The 21,047-nt window shown below is 44.9% G+C and overlaps 1 long non-coding RNA gene across 1 annotated transcript; it reads right to left on the reverse strand.

Moving 5' to 3' along the window:
* Window positions 1–302: 302 nt before the first annotated feature.
* Window positions 303–20,924, reverse strand: LOC129150688 (uncharacterized). Its single transcript, XR_008557408.1, has 3 exons — window positions 20,752–20,924; window positions 20,006–20,216; window positions 303–1,717 (listed from the first exon to the last, which is right to left on the reverse strand). It is a non-coding gene; the product is annotated as an uncharacterized LOC129150688 (long non-coding RNA).
* Window positions 20,925–21,047: the final 123 nt, after the last annotated feature.

Below are 21,047 nucleotides of genomic sequence, written 5' to 3' on the forward strand. Positions count from 1 at the left end.
GCATAATCTCACTTACATATAGAATCTAAAAAAGTCAAACTTAGAGTATCAGATAATAGAATGGTGGTTGTTAGGGGATAGAGGGAAGGAGAAATGGGGAGATTATGGTCAAAGGGTACAAAGTTTCAGTTATGCAGGATGAATAAGTCCTAGAGAACCAATATATGACAATATAACTAGAGTTAACAATACTATATTGTGTACTTGACATTTGGTGAATCTTAAGTGTGCTCAACACACACAGACTCACTCACGCACACACACACACACACACACACACACACGTAATTATTTAAGGCAATGGAGATATTAATTAGGTTGATATGATGATCATTTCACAGTGTGTACATATATCAAAGCATTACATTGTTCACATTAAATACATATAATTTTTATTTGCGAAAAAAAGGAGTGATTACGATGGGGCAGGCATGCTCAGCAGGGCTCTGATAGACTGAGGTGGGATGTTCTTCTTCAGCTTCTGATGTGCAGGTGATAACTGGCTGCTGGGTTACCAGTTATCTGCCACCCTTTAAATGTTGGCACATAGTAAATATTTAATTCACAGTGATAGGACTAAAACCACCATGACAATCAGTAGTGAACCTGCTCATATCCCACCACACTATTCTGGGAGCAGTTTCGTTAGCAGCTGAATTCATCTGCATTCTATTTTCACTTTGAACAGGTGTAATCAATCAGTCCTTCATGTATAGTTACCAAACGCAGGACAAAACAAAAATAAGATATATTGCCAAGGAGATACTTATGCTCCAGCCTCCCAATTATTTCTCTACATGCAAAGTGACCACAAATGACAAAGCAAAGGAGCTATGTTCTGGAGGGCAGCAGCACCCGAAACCAGTCCTCCAACCTCTGGGCCCCCCAAGGCCGCACAGCCAGGATACAGTCTCTGTGAAGCTGATTATTCTGGGCTCACCAGGACTTTGGGGTTAAGCCATGGTCACTGAGTGGCTCCCCCTTGCAGGCTCCTGGGTCAAAGCCAGCTCAATCTTCTCAGTCCTTCTTCCCCAATGGCAAATACCTTTTGAGCTAAAGTAGATTCCCATCTTTCCCTGGGATCTTGTTCAGTCCTTGCACATTTTCCAGGAGACTTTAATATGCTGCGCCTTTTGGTGTTTCTGGTCAGAATTACCCTGCCCAGCACTACGGAGGCAGAAACCCTTCATCCTGCCCCTGTGTTCTTCGTGTGTGTTCAGATTTCCTCAAGCACATCCTGTGGATTATATGCTTGGTCCATCCTGTTACTCAGCTGGGCCTTTGAATTCTGTAATTCATTTCAGTAAAAAAATTACATTTTAAGTTCCTTACAGACTTTTCTTGTATGGGTGCTTCCATGAGCAGTCTAGTATTATTTTGGGGATATAATATTGTCCTGAATGTCTCCGAAGGCTCTGTTAGTTTCATATTTCTTAAAGTTCTTGCCTGTTTCTGAATTAGTACCATCACATCTGGGCTGATTGTTCTAGTCCTACCTGTGGTCCTTCTACTCTGACCTGTCTGAGGACCCCGAGGTACCTGGAGGGCTATGCAGGTTTGTAAATAAAGAACAAAGTTTATGAGTATTTGGAGCTGGCGTAGTAGTCCTCCGCAGTTGTATGACTCTGTCGCATCTGCTATCTCCATTTTCCCTCATTCCAGTCTCATTCCAGATCTGGTATCTCATCTTCATCTGGAGGGTCACTTTCCATTGATCCTTCAGATCAACAAAAGGCAGAGATAAAAACATAAATAGACCAAAAAAAAAAAAAAAAAAAAAAAAGAAGGCACCCAAAAAAACCCAAAGATAAAATAAGAGTTCAGTGTACTGATGAGGTAAGTGTTTCTGGATCATGAATGAGTCAGTGTTTACATTTTTATTCTGTATTCTCTCTGTCTGGGCTAACTTCATCTTCTCTTTAGGAAATCCACAAAAAACAGCCATAGCTTGCAAGTGTAAGTATGAAAAAGGAATAAATTCTTTTTTGTTGTTGTTGTTAATCCTCACCCTATATTTTTTTCCATTGATTCTTAGAGAAAGTGGAAAGGAGGGGGAGGGAGAGAGAAAGAGAGAGACACATTGATGGGTTGCCTCCCCCACGCACCTTGGCCAGGGTGGGGAATGAGCCTGCAATCCAGGTACGTGCCCTGGATCTGGAATCAAACCCGGGACCCTTCGCTGCTCAGCTGACGCTCTACCACTGAGCCACATTGGCCAGGGCAGGAAGAGACTCTTAATCACAATTTATGTAGCCTGTTCCTGGCTGGACTGCAGACTGGGCACACTTGAGTCCTGGGTAGAGGGAATGTGCTAACTGGAGTACTTGGCAGAGGAAAGACAGAAGGCTGTCCCGAAGGAGTGAACTTTGGGCCTTTAAATAGCAGTGTTGTTTGTCTATAGCTGCAAGAACTCAAGGAGCAAATACCACGTATTTTCTTCAAGAAGTGCCCACTGACAACAGAAATATAAATGCACCTTCTCAGTGTGAATATGCCGAAACACTGCAGGTTACGATTATGCTATAATTAAGTGAAGTGGCACTGCGGGAAGGGAAACCTAGAGTAGCCGTCACAAAAATCCCAGGAGCAATATTTTCAGCATTTGGTGAGTCACTATTCTCCAGAAATAAACACAAACACAGCCCAGGGCAGAAGACTGCTTGGTAATTTCACACAGAGGGGTTTTCAGTGGTGCTGAATGCAGTTTCTGATAAACGTGAGGGACTTACATTAATTATTCTTTGAGGCTTTCTACTAGTATCTCTGAAGGTGGCTCAGGGGATCCTCAGGCTATAAATAAGTCATAGTCCCAAAGCTAATCCACGTCTGACATTTGGAATAATGTCACCCATGGTATTTCAGCTGACTCACCAAATACAACTGAGGGTGAATCCTATGTCTTTTCAAAGTATCTCTATATGCATTAAATCACACCAAACACCTAACATATAGTGATAATGAATCAGGACCGGTGAATTTGATAGTAACAGTGGCTTTGGGGTGAATAAATAAGAGCCCCTGTTTCCTGAGTGACCTAACTCTGATGGCATGATCCCCATGTTACAGATCAGTAAACTGAGGTTTGGAAAGGGTAAGCAACTCAGTCGAGTTCACAGTGGAGGTCAGGCTGCCAAGACAGGCCCTCCCTGTCATCCTTGCCACTAGGCTGTATGTGATGTCTGTGGATAGGCCCAGCCTGGTTCCGGGGTCCTGCAGACAGGGCTGTGCAGCTCCAGAAAGAAGAGGGGCCATGGGAGAGAAGTTCCTGCCCTGCTTTGGGCAGAGCTGGGCTTGGTCACAGTATCTGACCCAGACCCTCCTTCCGTGCACGTCTTTCACGGGACGCATCACGGCCACTGTGCCAAACCCCTTCCACACTGGCCGTGCTCATCCCCACCCCCAAGTGCTCCGTTTCCCTCTCAATAACCATCTCTTTTCCCCAGCAGGAGTGGATTGAACCTTCCTAGAAGTGAACCAGGTCTCTGAACCTTTACAATAGCTGGCAGTGCACCCAGGCGAGGTGGGACAGGAACCAGCGGAGGAAGAGTTACTTTGCTGGTGTTTTCTCAGAAACTACAGGTCCTTTCAATGTTCCACATTGGCCCACGATGGTGGCCGGATCTGAGGCAGTGCAGGCACCACTCTTTAAGCTGGTTCACAAGCCAGGGGCTGCCTATCAATGGTCATGGAAAATACTGGATCCTGCCCTGTCCAGGAGCTGGACCAACAGGGCCCCTCGGAGGACACGGATTCAGAGTCTAGTGAGACGTTGTTGTGGATAGAGACCCCAGCATTTCTAAACCAAGCTGTGTGATGTTGTGAGCACCCCAATTCAAGGCAAATGGCTCCACTTCCTACTTAGGGGGTCTTGGCTCCACTTGGTGCTGGTTGTTCTTTACCACCTACCCTCGTCTTTTTAGATGACAGTTGTTTCTTAGTGGCTGCACTGTGCTGTGACAGAACATCTCGCTTTCATTACCAGGCAAACCTGTCTGTTGTTGTTTTCTTTAGGCCTAAAGTTAGAGTTTGAGGTTCAGAGCCAGGATATTCGGACCAACGTCGTAAAACTACCTGTTCACATGGGATGTTGGTATACCTGGTAATTCAGAATGAATGTCTGTGTGTCTCGACAAGAGCAGTGGCAAACCCATTGTGCTCCGGATTCTGCCGAGTGCCGTTCGCATGCAGACGGCGCCAATGGCCGCCGCAGCAGCAGGACCCCTTTGGGACCGCAGTTGCTCTGCTGAGGCCCTGCAGCATCAGAGCCCATGTGTTGACTCAGAAATTTTCCATCAACCCTGCCAACCTCACCTCAGCCTCGTCCACATTCCACCGGAGCCACATATCCTGCAGGCTCCTGGAGTGGGTGTCCTTGGTTATTCTGATAATAAACAACGTCAACATTTCCAAGATTAGAAAGTTGGTGAAGGTCATAGTACAGCTTTTAAAAAGGAGGATACCGTTTTAAGATAAAAACGAAGGTTAGAATGTAATGTAGCAAATATCAGTTTTCGTCAACTTTGAGGATTTCAAAGTGTGGAGAGTTTTTCTGGTTAGGACCAATTCATAAAGGCACATCTAGTGGACGTTAGTGAACCCCAGGGCTGTACCTTGCGTTTCCAGTTCTCTTTTCTCACGTCCCTAAGCAATCACATCAGTTTCAAAGGTTCCTAGCCTCATATATTGAAAACTCCAATAGTTTTACATTAGTCCTCATGTTTCCTTTGACTTTCAGACAACTGACTTGACACCTGCCCTTGGATGTCTTGTGCTTACTTCCAACCAAACACATCCAAACAGAAATCTTGGCTTCTCTCACCCCCACAGTCTCCTAGTATCCCCCATATGAGTAAATCCACTCTTAGCATGGTTGCTCAGAAACATGAGGCTCCTGCTGATTTCTGCCTCCTGTCCCCATACTTGCAATCAGTCAGCAAATCCTGCTTTCCATCTTTGCGATCTATTGGAAGCTGTCCACCACCCTAGCTGTGTGGCTGCCGGCTTGGTTCAAGTCCACCTGGCCAGCTGCCACCCTCACTCGGGTTCTCAGCAGCAGCACTGTTGACATTTGGGGCTGGATGACACTTTGTCGTGGGGGTGGGGTGTGGGTAAGTGCCGACCTATGCATTGTAAGGTGTTGAGCAGCATTCCTGGCCTCCACTCATTCAGTGCCTACAGCTCCTGCTCCCGCCGCCCCCTACCAACCTTGATGTCCAAAACATCTCCAGGCATTGCCAAATGTGCCCTGGGTCAAAATCTTCACGAGTTGGAAACCAATGTTCTCTTCCAACCCATTTTGTGCCCAGAAGAAATATGAGCAATGATGTTCCTAAATCCTAATCAGATAATCTCACCGTCTTGATTTAAAATGCTCAATGATCCCCTATTGGAATAAACTCCAAAATCTTTACCATGAGATGCTCAACTCCTTATATGGCCGCACACCTCCTACAGCCCCAACCTCTCCCTTCACTCACACCTTCAGCTAGTGCCATGGGATGAATGTCTGAGTTCCCCAAATTCATGTGCTGAATCCTAATCCCAAGGGAACAGTAGTAGGAGGTGGGCTTTGGAGAGTGACCTAGGTCATGAGGGTGGAGTCCTCATGATGAGATAAGTGTCCTTATAAAGGAGACTCCAGAGAGTTCCATTGCCTCTCCCACCATGTGAGGACACAGCAAGAAGACACCATCTATGAACCAAGAAGTGGGTTCTCATCAGACACCAGATCTGCTATTGTCTTGGCCCTGGACTTCCAGCCTCTACACTGAGAAATGAATGTCTGTCTAAGCCCCTAGTCTGTGTATTCTGTTGGGCAGCCCAGGTTGACTGAGACCGGTAGTATAGCCTTCTTTCACTCTTGGGACCCTGCCCAGCCCTTTCTCACTCAGGGCCTTTGAGCATGCTATGCCATCTGCCTGAAACCCTTCAAGTTTCGGCTTAAATATTACCACCTCAGGGAAGTCCATCCCTGGCCACCCAAACTGCCCCATTTTATTCTCCCTTAGCCCCTTTCTATTTCCTTTCTCAGGGCAAGCCCTGGCTCTCTGGTTTTCGCTGGTTACAAAATGACAGGAAAGGGAATTTCAGAAGAGATGACAGCATACACAGGAGAAAGCCCGGTGGTCTGAGAGGCAGAGGAGGTCTGTGGTAGCAAGGAGTCAGTGAGGACACAGAGGGAGGCAGGGGTGGTGGAGACTGCTGTGTGCAGACTCTGAACACAGTGCCAGAACCAATCACCTCCCCCAACTGGACCCAGGGGCCCCATGTTCCCCTGCTCCAGTGTGGAACATAAACCTGTCCCCCTGAACTAAAATCAAAGTATGACAAATAAGTGGGAGAAAACAAATATTCCTGGGATTTTCAATGTTATTTGGACAAGACAATGACTAAGCTCCTTGTTTGCTCTGCTATTGCTGAGTGGGTGTTGAATGTTCACTGTGTCACAGGCTCTTTCAGGGTGTGGATCTGGAGAGGCCACAGTCCAAGCCCTAAGGCGGGATTCACACTGTGGATCAATGGGAGGGCCTTTGGTCTGTCTGTGCAGCCCTAAATGACAAAAATTGATGGGCATCTTTCTAGGGAAAGTGTCCATCGCTTCCCTCAGATTCTGAAAGAGGTCTGAGCCCCCCCGCCCTCAGACATGCTGAGACCCACCAATGCAGGCACATCCCTGAGCATGAAGCACATTACCTGCCATCTAAATCTTGCTCACATGATAGGAGGTTGCAGTTCCTCTGTGTTAAAGTTAAAGTGTGTTCTTCAGGCTCACACTCACTGTAATTGCGACCCAACAGACCAAAGGAAATGTCAGCGGCATCCATGTGCCCTCAGAGCAGCAGACTGTGGAGGTCACAGTCACGGAGCTGGGCCTCGGTGTCAAGCTCTGGGATAACTGTGGAGTTCAAACCCTATAGCTTCTGACAGTCTGTCTGTGGATTCGCCAGAAGAACCGAATATGAGTATTTTCCTTGAAGGTTATGAAAGAAGTTCGAGAATATGTAACTGAAGATTACCCCGGACTTTGGGCAATAGTATATAGGAAGAGAGATGTTTTCAAATCGAGAAGCATAAGCGGCTGTAAGAAGGGAGTGACAGGAATTAAGAGTGTTTATCGCCCTCGGTATCCAGTATAGCAAGAACAGTGATGCAATCTAGTGGAACCAGAGGAAAGGCTTTACTCTGGATTCCTGCAAAAAGCACACACTAATAAAATCCCTGGAAATTATTCAGGCCATGTACTTCTGTCAGATTTTCCAGTGATTTTCTAAGTAAGAACATTCTTAAACTTTCCGGAATGTGGAAAGAATGGTGGCACTGGCCCATTCACCTACCTTGCTGGAACAATTTGACTTCTAGGAAGGAATCTCAAATACTGGTCTTACTCAATACCGTCCTAATCAGATGTTCTGTTTTTATTTCTTTCCCGATTACCTTTAGAAGAGTTAGTGAACACATTTAGCACATACCAAACTTCTGACTTAAAAAAACTGGCTTCTCTTTGCAAAACTAAAAGTTGAAGTTTGCCATCTTCCAAGCCAATGTGAGGAGAGGGTGTCCCCTTTGCCCAAAGGAACAAAGAGTCCAAGATGGAAAAAACAGAAACAAAACAAAACAAAACAACAAGGGTCTAAGGTGAAATACTATTTGTCATAAATCATTTTCCTTCCTTACCTCGGCCTCCTTACCTTCCTATATCCTGCATGTTGCTATCCAGAGAAGCAGTCATCATGTTATGTTCACCTGTAGCTCAAAGCTCTTCCTGAAATACCCCTTACCCTCCTCTTCACACACTCCATTACCTATCTTAACACTTCAGCTTTCCCCAGCTGACCCTCTGCTCCACCAGGCACTGCCCTGGTCCCCACCATGCACACCTGTATTTACCAGTGTGTTGACATGTGCATTCCTCTGTCTGCAGGAGGTGCCTCTCTCCTTGTGCTTTTGCTCAGAGCCTCCCACCTTCCTCCTCCCCATTAGGACCAGCCCTTATTTTAAATCCAGATCACCATGATGCTTTCAAGCCTTTCTAAGTCCACTCTACCACAATTATTCCTTTCTTATGCCAGTAAATTCAATCAATAAATTTAGGAAATACATGAACACTTTTTCTTATAGATACACTATGGCTGAGAAAAAGCATGTGAGAAATTATTTATGCCACTTAGAGATTAAAGTTTGGTAAGGAAAAGCAGATGTTTTTAGATAACTACAATTTAAGAAGACAGAGCATGGGACACATTAATGATGCTTACAGCCACTTAGAGGAATGAGGCGACTTTCACCCACCACATCCCATATTAAGACCACAGGGTCATGGACCTTGGGAAAGGGTGGAGGGGAAACCAGGGTTGAGGAGGAGGGTGCTAACCCAGAGTATCAGGCTGGCCCTACAATCCAATATGAAGTATTCAGACTTGACCTGGACAGAAACTCACTTCCTGGAAGAATGCAATAAGAAGATGGATCATGGCAGCAAAAATAAACAGTGGATGATACTCAGAGTTGCAGGGAGGCACCTGCATAGTTCCAGGAACAGAAAGAAAGGAGAGGAAGGATAAGGGGGAGAGGAAGGAAGACTGGCAAAGAGTGTCAAGAGTTTAGCCAAATAGGCCAGGTTTCTGGGCAAGACTGATTTCAGCAGGAAGCTAAGAGAGAAGCTGGTCCAAAGGCGAGCCAGCACACAGGGGTGGAAGGGAGCTCTCACGCAGCCACCCAGAGCTGCCAGGCCTGGGCCCAGACCCTGGACCTAATGGCTTTTTCTATAAGTACTTTCATTTTTGCTACTTTATTAATTGAAAAAGAATTGTAAGGTAAAGTAAGTACAAACCATTCAAAACAATCCTATATAATAAAGAGGTAATATGCAAATTGACCATCACTCCAACATACAAGATGGCCATCCCCATGTGGTCCAAGATGGCCACCCCCATGTGGATACAAGATGGCTGCCACAAGATGGCCAGCAGGGGAGGGCAGTTAGGAGGGACCAGGCCTGCAGGGGAGGGCAGTTAGGGGTGACCGGGCTGGCAGAGGAGGGCAGTTGGGGTCGACCAGGCCTGCAGGGGAGGGCAGTTGGAGGGGACCAGGCCAGCAGGGGAGGGCAGTTGGAGAGGACCAGGCCTGCAGGGAAGGGCAGTTGGGGGGGACCAGGCCTGCAGGGGAGGGTAGTTAGGGGCAATCAGGCCAGCAGGGGAGCAGTTAGAAGTCGATCAGGCTGGCAGGGGAGTGGTTAGGGGGTGATCAGGCTGGCAGGCAGAGCGGATGGGGGCAATCAGGCAGGCAGGCAGGCGAGCAGTTGGAAGGCAGAAGTCCTGGATTATGAGAGGGATGTCCAACTGCCTGTTTAGGCCCCATCCCAGTCGGACATCCCTCGAAGAGTCCCAGATTGGAGAGGGTGCAGGCTGGGCTGAAGGATACCCCCGCCCTGTGCATGAATTTCATGCACCGGGCCTCTAGTATACAATAAAAACAGTTGAACAAGAGTGGTGGCTATATGGATGTCATTGATACGATTCCTTTAGCATTTCAGCTTATATGAAATGTGCATATGAAAGGGTGGGGAGGCAATAAATCCCCTCCCCACCACCTTTTTTAAGCACAACCGCTCCTGCTCCTTAACAGACTTGCCCTCATTAGAATAGCCCAGGGACAAAGCTCATAGAACTGAGAAGGACATTCTAAGTAGAGGAAAGAGCCCGGTTAGGAACGAATGGGGAAAGCACTAGGCACACCTAGGGTGTAGCAAGTAGACCAGTTGACCAAATGGTGGCCTGCACACCTGTATCCAATATCCTGAGTTGGGCAGTGAATAAACTCATACAGAATCTGATCCCAGAAATTAAGAGCTTATTGTTTATTCAGAGAGTGAACATGCAAGCAATACTGCAAAGAAATATGTAAAAAAAAAGAATGAAAAAGAAAAAGAAGTGTGTAAACATGCTGATGGCAGGGGAAACCCCATTTGTACAAGGCTTCGAGAAGAGATGATATGTGAGTAATACTGTGAAGGATGTGTAAGATTTGGATATTCTGAAAGGAGAAAGCAGAGCTTTCTGAGCATGTGTGCGTGTGTGTGTATTCATTTTGTGAAGTATAAATATAACTACTGACTATTTGCCTTTCTTCTTAATTATCTCATTACCTCTGAGCATTGGCAAGGGATGCAGATACCAGGGTGAAGAGAGGCTGTCTGTGGGGGAACAAATGGAAAGCCTGCTGCTCTGTCCTCCTACTTCCTGCCCATCTCCAACTGCCCTCTCTGCTTACTAGACATGGTAGAATGTGTAGTTACAGGTGGAGTTAACCTAATGACATACTTCATAGGGGCTAGACTGGTCTGGACCTTTAGTCTCAAAAAGATGATATGTGAACAAAACTGTAAGACCATAATATAGACCTGTGTCTTTAAGAGTCTCTCTGTTACTGGGCTTAAAAACTCCCCCAGAACTCCTTTCACAATATATATTTTAAAAAATGCTTGTGGGAGCGTATGTGCTTTGAGAACTCATGCTTCTATGAAGTAATAACTAGGGGCAATCAATTTTCACAAACACACTTGATGTTCACCTGTCTTTCTAGGATAGCTTAATTTTTTTAAAACACTAAGGAAATATAATCTCACATTTCCCATCATGAAAAAAAAAGTGAATCAGAAAATCTGAATGACAAGCTTGTTTTTGCTCCTTCCCAGCTTATTAAGTGAACTTGGCTGAGTCATTCAACCTTTGAGCCTGTTTCTTTAACTGAAATAAAATTGAAAGATGAGACTAATCCTGCCCCATTGATTTCACAACATTGGTATGATGATCAAAGAAAATACATATGCATAAATACTAAATCACTGTATGAAATATGAAAAATCATTAAAGTTTCAGCAAGTTAGTATGTACCAACTTACATTTTCTTTGCGTGACTTGTACTGACATACCATCAAACCATATGTAGAAAGCAAGTACTTTGCTCAAAATATTAAAACCTCTAGGCCCAGATAATTTCACTGCAGCATGCTACCAAACATTTTAAAAAATTAACTCAATAGCTACTAAAAACGCCCGTGTCACCCCATTTCCAAGCCATTTAAACCACTGAGCCCCGACTGTGCAACATTCTCCAGGGGTTCTACACAAACTGTTTCGCTACTGAGAATCTCAAGCGGGCCATATCTCCCCTCAGGATGGGCAGAGATGGTTTGAACCTTAAGGCCTTTGAGCCTAAGGCTAGAGAGAAGCTAAGTGGGAATGGTCAGTTAAGATGCAAACAAACTAAGGAAAGGCCAAGTGATGACATAGGCAGAAGGCAACTGACTACAAGCCTCAAAGAGGATCTCACCAGAAACCGAATCTGCTTGGAGCCTTGATCTTGGACTTCTAGCCTCTAGTTTAAATAATTCTGTTATTTAAATTATCCACTCTGTGGTAATTGTTATGGCACCCAGATATACTGGTAAATTTTATCACATAGAAAATTAGACACATTTTAACCTACTCTGCATTCTTTGGATAAATCCAATGTAGCCATGAAGTATTTATCTTTTTTATATGTTGCTTATGTGTTTAATAGAAACTTGAGAAAGATTTTCAGGATCATGGTAGAAGGAATATAATTTTGGATCAGGCAAATTTAATAATATGCTGATCTTGTTACAGAAAATAGAGTATACTATACATTCTGTTGGTATACATAAAGAGGTATAATAACACTTGAACTTATGCTGATAAGCTAATAATGTAAACTCAAGAAACCACTTAAATAACAAAGTTATAGCTAATAAGCTAACAAAGGAGATAATCATAAAACATACTCAGTTACTACAAAAGAAGGTAGAAAAAGAGGAAAAGGGGAGCATAGAACACATGTTATTAATTTAAACCTAATCACATTAATTCTCACATTAAATATAAGTGAACTGAAAACAACTAAAAACGCCCAACTATATAGAGCCTACTAGAAACCCACTTTATTTTTTAAAATATATATTTTTATTGATTTCAGAGAGGAAAGGAGAGCGATATAGAAATATCATTGATGAGAGAGAATCATCGATAAGCTGCCTCCTGCATGCCCCACATTGGGGATCGAGTCCACAACCCAGGCATGTGCTCTGACCCAGAATTGAACCATAACCTGGTTCATAGGTCGACGGTCAACCACTGAGCTATGCCAGAAGGGCCAGAAATCCACTTTAAATATTAAGTCACAAGTAGGTTAAAAGTAAATCATGTTAAATAGAGATATATAAAAATAAAAAGAAAGGCCCAAGTCAAATTTCTAAAGATAAAAACTACAATGTCTAAGATAAAACATACATTGGATGGGACTAAGGGAAGATTAGAGATTGCAGAAGAAAATATAAATTCAGACACTAGCTTTTAACAAACTGTTTATGGACTGATTTTAATAAGAAACTAAAGAGCACCAGAAGGACTTCAAGATGAGACACAGAGACTCAGAGTCAGGTGCAGGGCCAGCCATGCCCAGGAAGCCAACTCCAGGGACGGGGCAGGGCAGGGTCAGCACAACTCTAGAGGCCAGGAATAAACATCCAAAGCTACAGTGTTGGCAGGAAGGGAAACTTGTTTCTCTCCCCCTCTCCACCTCAACACAAATGACAGGCACTGGTCCATCAGACTGGGAGGGGGCCAGTGTGGAAGTTGAGGTTCAAATCCAAATCTGCTCACTCCAAGGCCCATGTCCCCTCCCAATATTTTCTAAGGGTTGTAACCTCAGGCCGATGATGCTAAACCAGATTTCCACATTTTCTTTGTTGTGAAAACTAAACAACCACTTACCAAAGAAAGTGTGATGGACAAACTAATATAATTGTATTAATTAGACTATTTATAGATTTCCCTACTTTTAAAAAACTATATATTTTTATTGATTTCAGAGAGGAAGGAAGAGGGACAGATAGATAGAAATATCAATGACGAGACAGAGCCATGCCAGACTAGATTTCCCTACTTGCAGTGAGGCAACCATTGATCAATACATATGCCCATCTTCAGGTGAATTTGGAAGTTTTAGCCTTTAGCGACACGGTGTTAAGTGTGTGAATAATTAGAGTTCCCAATGTGCAGAAGCTTATTGATAATCCTCAAGAAAGACAACTGTGTTGGTGGAGAAGCCTAACTTCAGAATTCCTGTCCTTTTGGTTCATATTTTTCTAACTTATACACGTTATATGCCAGTAAGACTGATTTTGGGTCATGCTATTAACATTCTCCCTTGTTTTCTGAGGCACTGGAGTCAGCTGTGTGCATGTCTTCTCACCCCACATTTCCTCTTTCCTCTCTGCGCCCCACTCGCCTACTCAGGATGCTTTCCTCCCTCAGCAAGAATGTTGAAGAGCTAAGTTTTCCTAGGACCCAGCCACACACATCCCTCAGGGCATGAAAGTTGAGATGCTAAGCATTTGCAGGTGCTAGAGATAACAGTCTCTGGAATCTTGGGCTTATAGTTTGGCAAGATCAGAAACAACTACAATTACTACACAAATGGTGTTGCTCTCCCATTGCTTTCCTGATTTTCCTGCAGCATCTTATGTACTAATTCTCAATATCTATCACTCTCACTGCCCACTTCTCCTGCAACAACTTTGTGAAGGAAAAAAGAAACACTATCCTATCTAATAATAGACAAATATGCAAATTGACCATACCTCTGACACACCCACAAGCCACGCCCACCATCCAATCAGAGCGAGTATGCAAATTAACCCAAACCAAGATGGCTACAGCCACAGAGAGCAAGGTTTCCTAGGTAACAGAGGAAGCCAAGCTTTCCGCCTGCCCTTGCCAGGCCTAAGCCTCCACTCAAGCTACAAAGTTTCAATTATAGAAGGTAAACAAATTCAAACAAATGGCTGCAGAATGGAGCTTGAGAGAGCAGGCCAGGGTTGCTGCCGGCAACAGGGGAAGCAAAGCTTTTCACACACCCTGGCCGGGCCCACCCGCTTAAGGCAACAAAGTTTCAATTATAATCCCAACACAAATGGCTACCGGCCTCGGAGGGAGCCCCAGGCTTGGCTCCGCTCCAGGCTACAAAGTTTCAATTGTAGAAGGAAAATAAATTCCAGATACCAGGGCCTCCACTTGTGTTGCCAGGGGGCGTGGCCCACCTGCAAACCACCACAGGCCCCTCGCTCAGGCCACCCCACACCCCAAGGGAACCCCCACCTGATTCAGGATGCCCTTCAGGGCAAACCAGCTGGCCCCCACCCCTGTACCAGGCCTCTATCCTATCTAATAAAAGAGTACTATGCAGATTGATCATCACTGCAACACACAATATAGCTGCCCCCATGTGGTCAAAGATCCTGCCCCCATGTGGACACAAGATGGCCACCACAAGACGGCCAGCAGGAGAGGGCAGTTGAGAAGGACCAGGCCTGCAAGGGAGGGCAGTTGGAGGTGATCAACCCTGCAGGAGAGGGCAGTTAGGGGTAACCAGGCCTGCAGAGGAGGGAAGTTGGGGGCAAACAGGCTGGCAGCAGAGTGGTTAGGGGGTGATCAGGCTGGCAGGCAGAAGTGGTTAGGGGCAATCAGGAAGGCAGGCAGGCAAGCAGTTGGGAGCCAGCAGTCCTGGATTGTGAGAGGGATGTCCGACTGCCTTGTTTAGGCCCGATCCCAGGGATCGGGCCTAAACAAGCAGTCGGACATCCCTTGAGGGGTCCCATATTGGAGAGGGTACAGGCTGGGCTGAGGGACAACCCCCCTCCGTGCACGAATTTTGTGCACCGGGCCTCTAGTAGTTTATAAAGTCAATCTTAACTCAACCAATCAACTCTCATTAAAAAGAACACTTGACAGAAATCACTCTCATTTAGAATTAAGGCTGAAAACTAGCTTCTGATTCACTTCTCATGTATGTTCAAAATGCTCTCTTGGGAAAAGGCACCAACGTGCATCTCACAGTTAGACGAATTACAGGAGGGAGGCTGGCTGAGCCCAACCCACAGAATAATACACCACAAGCAAGGGTCCAGCTTACCCTTTCAAAAAGGAGTCAGGAACTCAGAATGGCACAGCTGGTTAGTTCTCATGCAAGGCTCAGGCAAGAAGCAGCTTGGGCTGTGTGTGATCTCATCTGAAGGCTGCGCTGGAGCTGGAGGACCCACTTCCCAGGGAGCCTCTATGGCCTTTGGCAGGAGTCTCGGTTCTGCCACAGGTACCTCTCTAGAGCTGCTGGGATGTCCCTATACCATGTCAGCTGGCTTCCCTCAATGTGATAACCCAAGACAGGGGACCATGGTACCAAAAATGTCATTAAATCATGAAATTAAAAGAACTTCCCATATTTGTGATGATCATTTATGATGACTCACTCAAAGCTGAATATTAGTAATACTCCCACTATAGATTTGGTAACCCACTACCTTCTATACTTTGTAGAGATGGTTCCATCTGAAAGAAAATTAACTTCCAGGACAAAGTCTCTCTCTCTCTTTTTTTTTTCTTTCTTCTTCTTCTTCTTTCTCCTTCTCCTTCTCCTTCTTCTTCTTCATATATATATATATATATTTATTATTATTATTATTATTATTGATTTTTTTACAGAGAGGAAGGGAGAGGGAGAGAGAGTTAGAAACATCGATGAGAGAGAAACATCGATCAGCTGCCTCTGCACACCCACTACTGGGGATGTGCCCGCAACCAAGGTACATGCCCTTGACGGGAATCGAACCTGGGACCCTTGAGTCCGCAGGCCGACGCTCTATCCACTGAGCCAAACCTGTCAGGGCTCTCTCTCTCTTTTTAAAAAAATATATTTTATTGATTTTTTTTTACAGAGAGGAAGGGAGAGGGAGAGAGAGTTAGAAACATCGATGAGAGAGAAACATTTATCAGCTGCCTCCTGCACACCCCCTACTGGGGATGTGCCCCACAACCAAGGTACATGCCCTTGACTGGAATTGAACCCAGGACCCTTGAGTCCGCAGGCCGATGCACTATCTACTGAGACAAACTGGTTAGGGCCAAAGTCTCTTTTTATCCTCTGGTTTAAGTGTGTACAAATATGATGTTTGGGAAAGAAGATCTTGTTAAAATAAGTTATTTGGAAGGAATTGGGACCTAGAAAAATGGATGTGGTTCAGAGAGAAGAAAAGGGGGTGGGGTGATGCTTATGGAATCTGATCCTGGAAAAATGAGGGGGGTCAGGCTCCTAGGAGAGTCTAGGAGTTTGATCCCCTTCTTTACCTTTGTCTCCCTGTTTCCTCTTCTATAACCTCCTATTTTCTTTAACATAATTACCCCCCCACCCCACCTCATTCCATTTCTAAGCTGTCTCCAACAGATACTTCTTGTAATAAATCTGGATCTAAATTAGCCAAGGGAAAATAGATATGACAAGAAACATATGTGAAGGTGCTCAAACACAGTAGTTATCAGCCTGCAGACTGAAGGGTCCCAGGTTCAATTCCAGTCAGGGGCACATGCTGGGTTGCGGGCTCTCTCCCCAGTGTGGGGCATGCAGGAGACAGCTGATCAATGATTCCCTCTCATCGTTGATGTTTCTGTCTCTCTCTCCCTCTCCCTTCCTCTCTGAAATCAATAAAAATATATTAAAAGAAAAACAACAACAAATTTCTGTATAGGTATTCACTGAATAGTCCTGTTTTTAGGGGGGCAGGTATGGAAGCATATCAAGAAGAGCCACATCCACCTGCATTTCAGCAAACACACTAAGGTCTGGTGATAGGATCAAGACTTCAAGACTAAAAGAATTCTCATTTCAAGTAGACTTAAAATAACTCATATCTCCATTCACAAATGCTATATAACCAGAGCTGGACCCATACAACACTCTAATGTCTTCAGGAGGAATTGAAGCTGTTCTTTTCTGGGCACAGATGTCACAGTCTGACTGTATTTTAATCAGTGAGCAATAGATTAAGTCTGGTTAAGTCTTTATATAGAAAGCTATTTGTCTTCCACTTTGCTACGTTAAGAAGCAAGGTATAGCAAAAAACATTTCCACTGAATGAAATGTGAAGTTTCCCCAAACAGACTTCCATTCCACTGACAGAACATGGAACACATTATGGTGTAGGGGGAAACACACTGAATCTGGAGTTCCAGTCTGGCTTTCTCCTCACTAGCAAGGGAATTTTGGGCAGATTGTTTTATGTCTCTGAGGTTCACCTTCCTTATGTATAAAATGGAAATGGTGCCCAGCCAGGGTGGCTCAGTGTTTGAGTGTAGACCTATGAACCAGGAGGTTCGATTCTCTGTCAGGACACATACCTGGATTGCAGGCTCCATCCCCAGTTGGGAGGCGTGCAGGAGGCAGCCGATCAATGATTTTCTCTCATCACTGATGTTTCTATTTCTCTCTTCTTCTCTCTCTCTCTAAAGTCAATAAAAATATAGAATAGAAAATAGAACTGTTGATAACTTATACTTGTGTCATTTACACTTTTATTTATATTCTTAGTATAAACTCATGCACTCTTTTTTCCCCCAATGTATTCTAATGTATTACTGTCATTATCCATTTTGATATTTCTACCTAAGCCAGTTCCTTATTGTATTTCTATTTGCATGGCTTTTGGGGGCAGAGAGCCTCCAGAACTTAAAACCTTTTACATACCCCATCTTGCCTCATCATAAAATCTTTTTTTTAATTATTATTTAAAATCTTGACTATCAAATTCAAACATTTTAAGTGGCTCACAAGACCCTTGGGGTTCTTGCCTTGCTTACCCCTCTGGGCTCCTGTGCCCACTTCCTCCTTGTTAACTTGGCTTTATGCTTTGCCGTGTTCAAACACTTCTGTTCTCTGACCAGGATTGGTCTCTCCCTCCCTGCTGGGGGCTTTGCTGGCAGCCCCCCAACTCCTGTCTCTCTGGCCTTGGCTTAGTTATCACTTTCTCTGATTCCTTCCCAAGCTGGCTGCAGCCCCTGCCATGTGCTTGCTACCTGGGCACTCTGTGCATACTCCATAGTCATCCTTAATTCTCTTTATCCCTCACTGCTCACCTGACTTCTGGTCTGTGCTGTGCATCTCCCCAGAACTTAGTACAGCCCCCACCCCCCGAGGTAGAGTAGGGACTTGCTGAGTATTTAATTAATTAGTAAATGAATAGTTCCACACTATTAGAAATAAAATTTGAGCATAGCAAATGAGTTTGCTAACATACAAGTAAGATAATTTTCAATAATGGAAAATAAACCATGGATAAAGGTGTTTTTTTCACAGCAAAGAAAAGAAAAGGCCCTGTCGGCGTGGCTCAGTGGTTGAGTGTCCACCTATGAACCAGGAGTTGACGGTTTGATTCCTGGTCAGGGCACAAGCCTGGGTTGCAGGCAGGATCCTCAGTGTGGGGCATACAGGAGGCAGCTGATCAATGATTCCCTCTCATCATTGATGTTTGTATCTCTCTTTCCCTCTCCCATCCTCTCTGAAATCAATAAAAATATATTTTTTAAAAAAGGCATTATTAAAATTTCCTTTAAAAAACAAAGGAAAGGATGTTCCCATATATTAGCTGAAATTTAGGCTTTTACTAAGAGAATAATATCTTGCTTTTCTCATGTTAAATCAACAGAAATTTTTAAGGAGGTCCTATGTCCCCACCCTCCACCCCCCACATGGTGCTAGATATCACTCTTATGAGCCTCCTCCCTTGTTTGGCGGACAGTCATGCAAATATTGTTCTAGCAACTTTAACAGAGCTATGAACAGACTGCTAAGAGGACCCAGAGTGAATCGGAAAAGATTTATGGTTGACATTTGAGCTGTAGTTTGAGAAATTAGCCAGATTTTAACAGAAGTGGAAGCAGAGGAAGGACACTTCCAGCAGAGGAAAAAGCACAGATAAAAGGACACTAAAGTCCCACAGTGCTCAGGAATGAAAATATGCCCCACACTCAACTTCAGGAACAGCAAACATCTGGGAACCCATGATTCTGTTTTGTTCTGGTCTTTAACAGGACTCACCACACACTATGGCGACTGTCAGTTGATTTGCCTTTCAGTAACCGATAAAGCCCTATAAAGCCTATGTATTATTCCCACCTACACCCAGGAAGCACCGCAGTGATTTCAAAATACTTGCTACTTGAGTGTGATTGAAAAGTTAGGGTGTCTGACCTAGGGCTGGACAGGACAGACTGAAGCAGGCTAGGGCCTTCTAGTCCATGGAACACGATGTGGACTTCACCCTCTGGGGCGGCCAACAAGTCTTGTGGGGAGGAGGCTTTTTAAGGAAATGTCTGTTGGCATAATGAGTGATGGGGTAAGGAGACCTGGAAGCAGAGACCAGCCTCCATGCTATGAAAACAATTGGGAGAGGAGTAGAACCATCCTTAGAGGGAGAAGGAAAGGGTTTTTAGGTAGGATAGGAGGGACTTGTAACTGCTTGACATGATTTGAGAAACTTTTGTTAAAATGGTTTTTAAAAGTTGATCTTGGGGCTCTCCCTCCCCTCACTCTTCTTCCCCCACCCACCTTTAAGGGACCCCCCTCTAACCTGTAAGGGACCCCATGAGACTTGCAACCAGGGGAGCAATGGGCAGGGGCAGCTTGTCCTGGGCTAACCCCCTGAACCTGTCTCCAAGGCCACCTTTCCCCCCCTTTCTCTGACTTCCCAGTGAGCCACGGCAGCCCTGCCTAGGGTCTCCTGCTACTTCTTCTATGTGCTTCCTTGTTTCACTGTCCTAAGTATATTTTTGCTGTGCTTAATAACTTCTTGCTTGCTTTAAAAAAAAGTGAATCATACTTTTTAAAGTAGAAATGCTACAAACATGTGATTTATGTTACCACCTCACATCCCAAGGTGAAAATGGATGTTTCATTTGAATCATGTGTCAAAAACACACACACAAACAATCATAGGGGAACAAAAAAACCCAGTGTTGATTGTTCAGGAAGGATCACATGACATGAATAGAAAGTAAGAGATGCCATTTAAATATAGTGTTTTCTCCTATCATTTAGGTTTGTAGTCTTTTTTTTTGTAATTGAGGAATTTGACTGTATAAAAGATGACAATCTAACTTACCAACTTTAGAGAATTATTCCTGGTCTCTCACAGGCAGACCACATCACTGGGCCCAGGGATGATGTCACCAGGAAGAGTAGAGGCCTTAGTCTCAAAGGTTACAAGTGGACGTAAGCATAGAGGAGGCACCCGAGAAGGGCTCTGCAACATATCCAACAGGCAGGTTCTCTTGGAAAGTGAGCTTTCAACGTTGTTTTTCCCCCTCGAAAATCTGTACATGATTTCAGTGTTAGAAGAAATATCAGCCTTATGTGATTATTCTCCTTAAAGACAGTATTATGAATGTTATTATTTAACTTACAAGTGTCTTAGAGCTAGGATGTGAAAACACATCACAGAGCAGGAAGCATCCCAACACTGATGACAACATTGTGACCCTACCAATAGATTCCTGTAAGTCCAGAATGTAGAATACATTAGGAAGAACCAATAAGAAGCATGGGTGCACCAAAAGTCTGGATAGAGTGACCCAGAAAGCCATTATAACAGGGGTCAAATCCTGTAATTTGGCCTAATTCATATATATGTCTACACCATCAATAATCAATTAGAGCAGGTATACAGGAAACCAGGCAGCAAGTTCAAAAAAGGTGTACATGTTTTTCTTTTGTTTCTTTCTTCCCACAAAATGGTCAGAGGTGGGTGACAAGGTCGTGTTTGGGAAGATACCCGAATTTTCAGCACTCCCCCTGAAACCTTTGAGAAAATAGCTGACAGGCGGAAGAGCGAGGAGAGACTGAAGGCACCTGCGACCTGACCGCCTTCTCCTCAGCCCGCTCAGGGGGCTCCCGGACCTCCACTTGGGATGCCGACCGCCAGAGGAGAGGCCTGGGGAACGCGGTCCCGGGATGAGGAGGCTGGGGGTCGTGCTCTGCCGAATCTCAGCGCTTCCCCAGGTCGCGGTGGGGCGCTGGGGAAGGCGGGGTGGGGTCGGGAAGCGTGGACGGGGCGGGGCGGGGCGGTGTGCGCGGGGCGGGGCCTGGCTACGTGCGCGCCCGCGCCAATCGCGGGCGCCGGGAAAAAGGGAGGGGGGGTACGCGCG

The sequence above is a fragment of the Eptesicus fuscus genome, chromosome 2 (genome assembly GCF_027574615.1).
Source record: "Eptesicus fuscus isolate TK198812 chromosome 2, DD_ASM_mEF_20220401, whole genome shotgun sequence".
Taxonomy (NCBI): domain Eukaryota; kingdom Metazoa; phylum Chordata; class Mammalia; order Chiroptera; family Vespertilionidae; genus Eptesicus; species Eptesicus fuscus.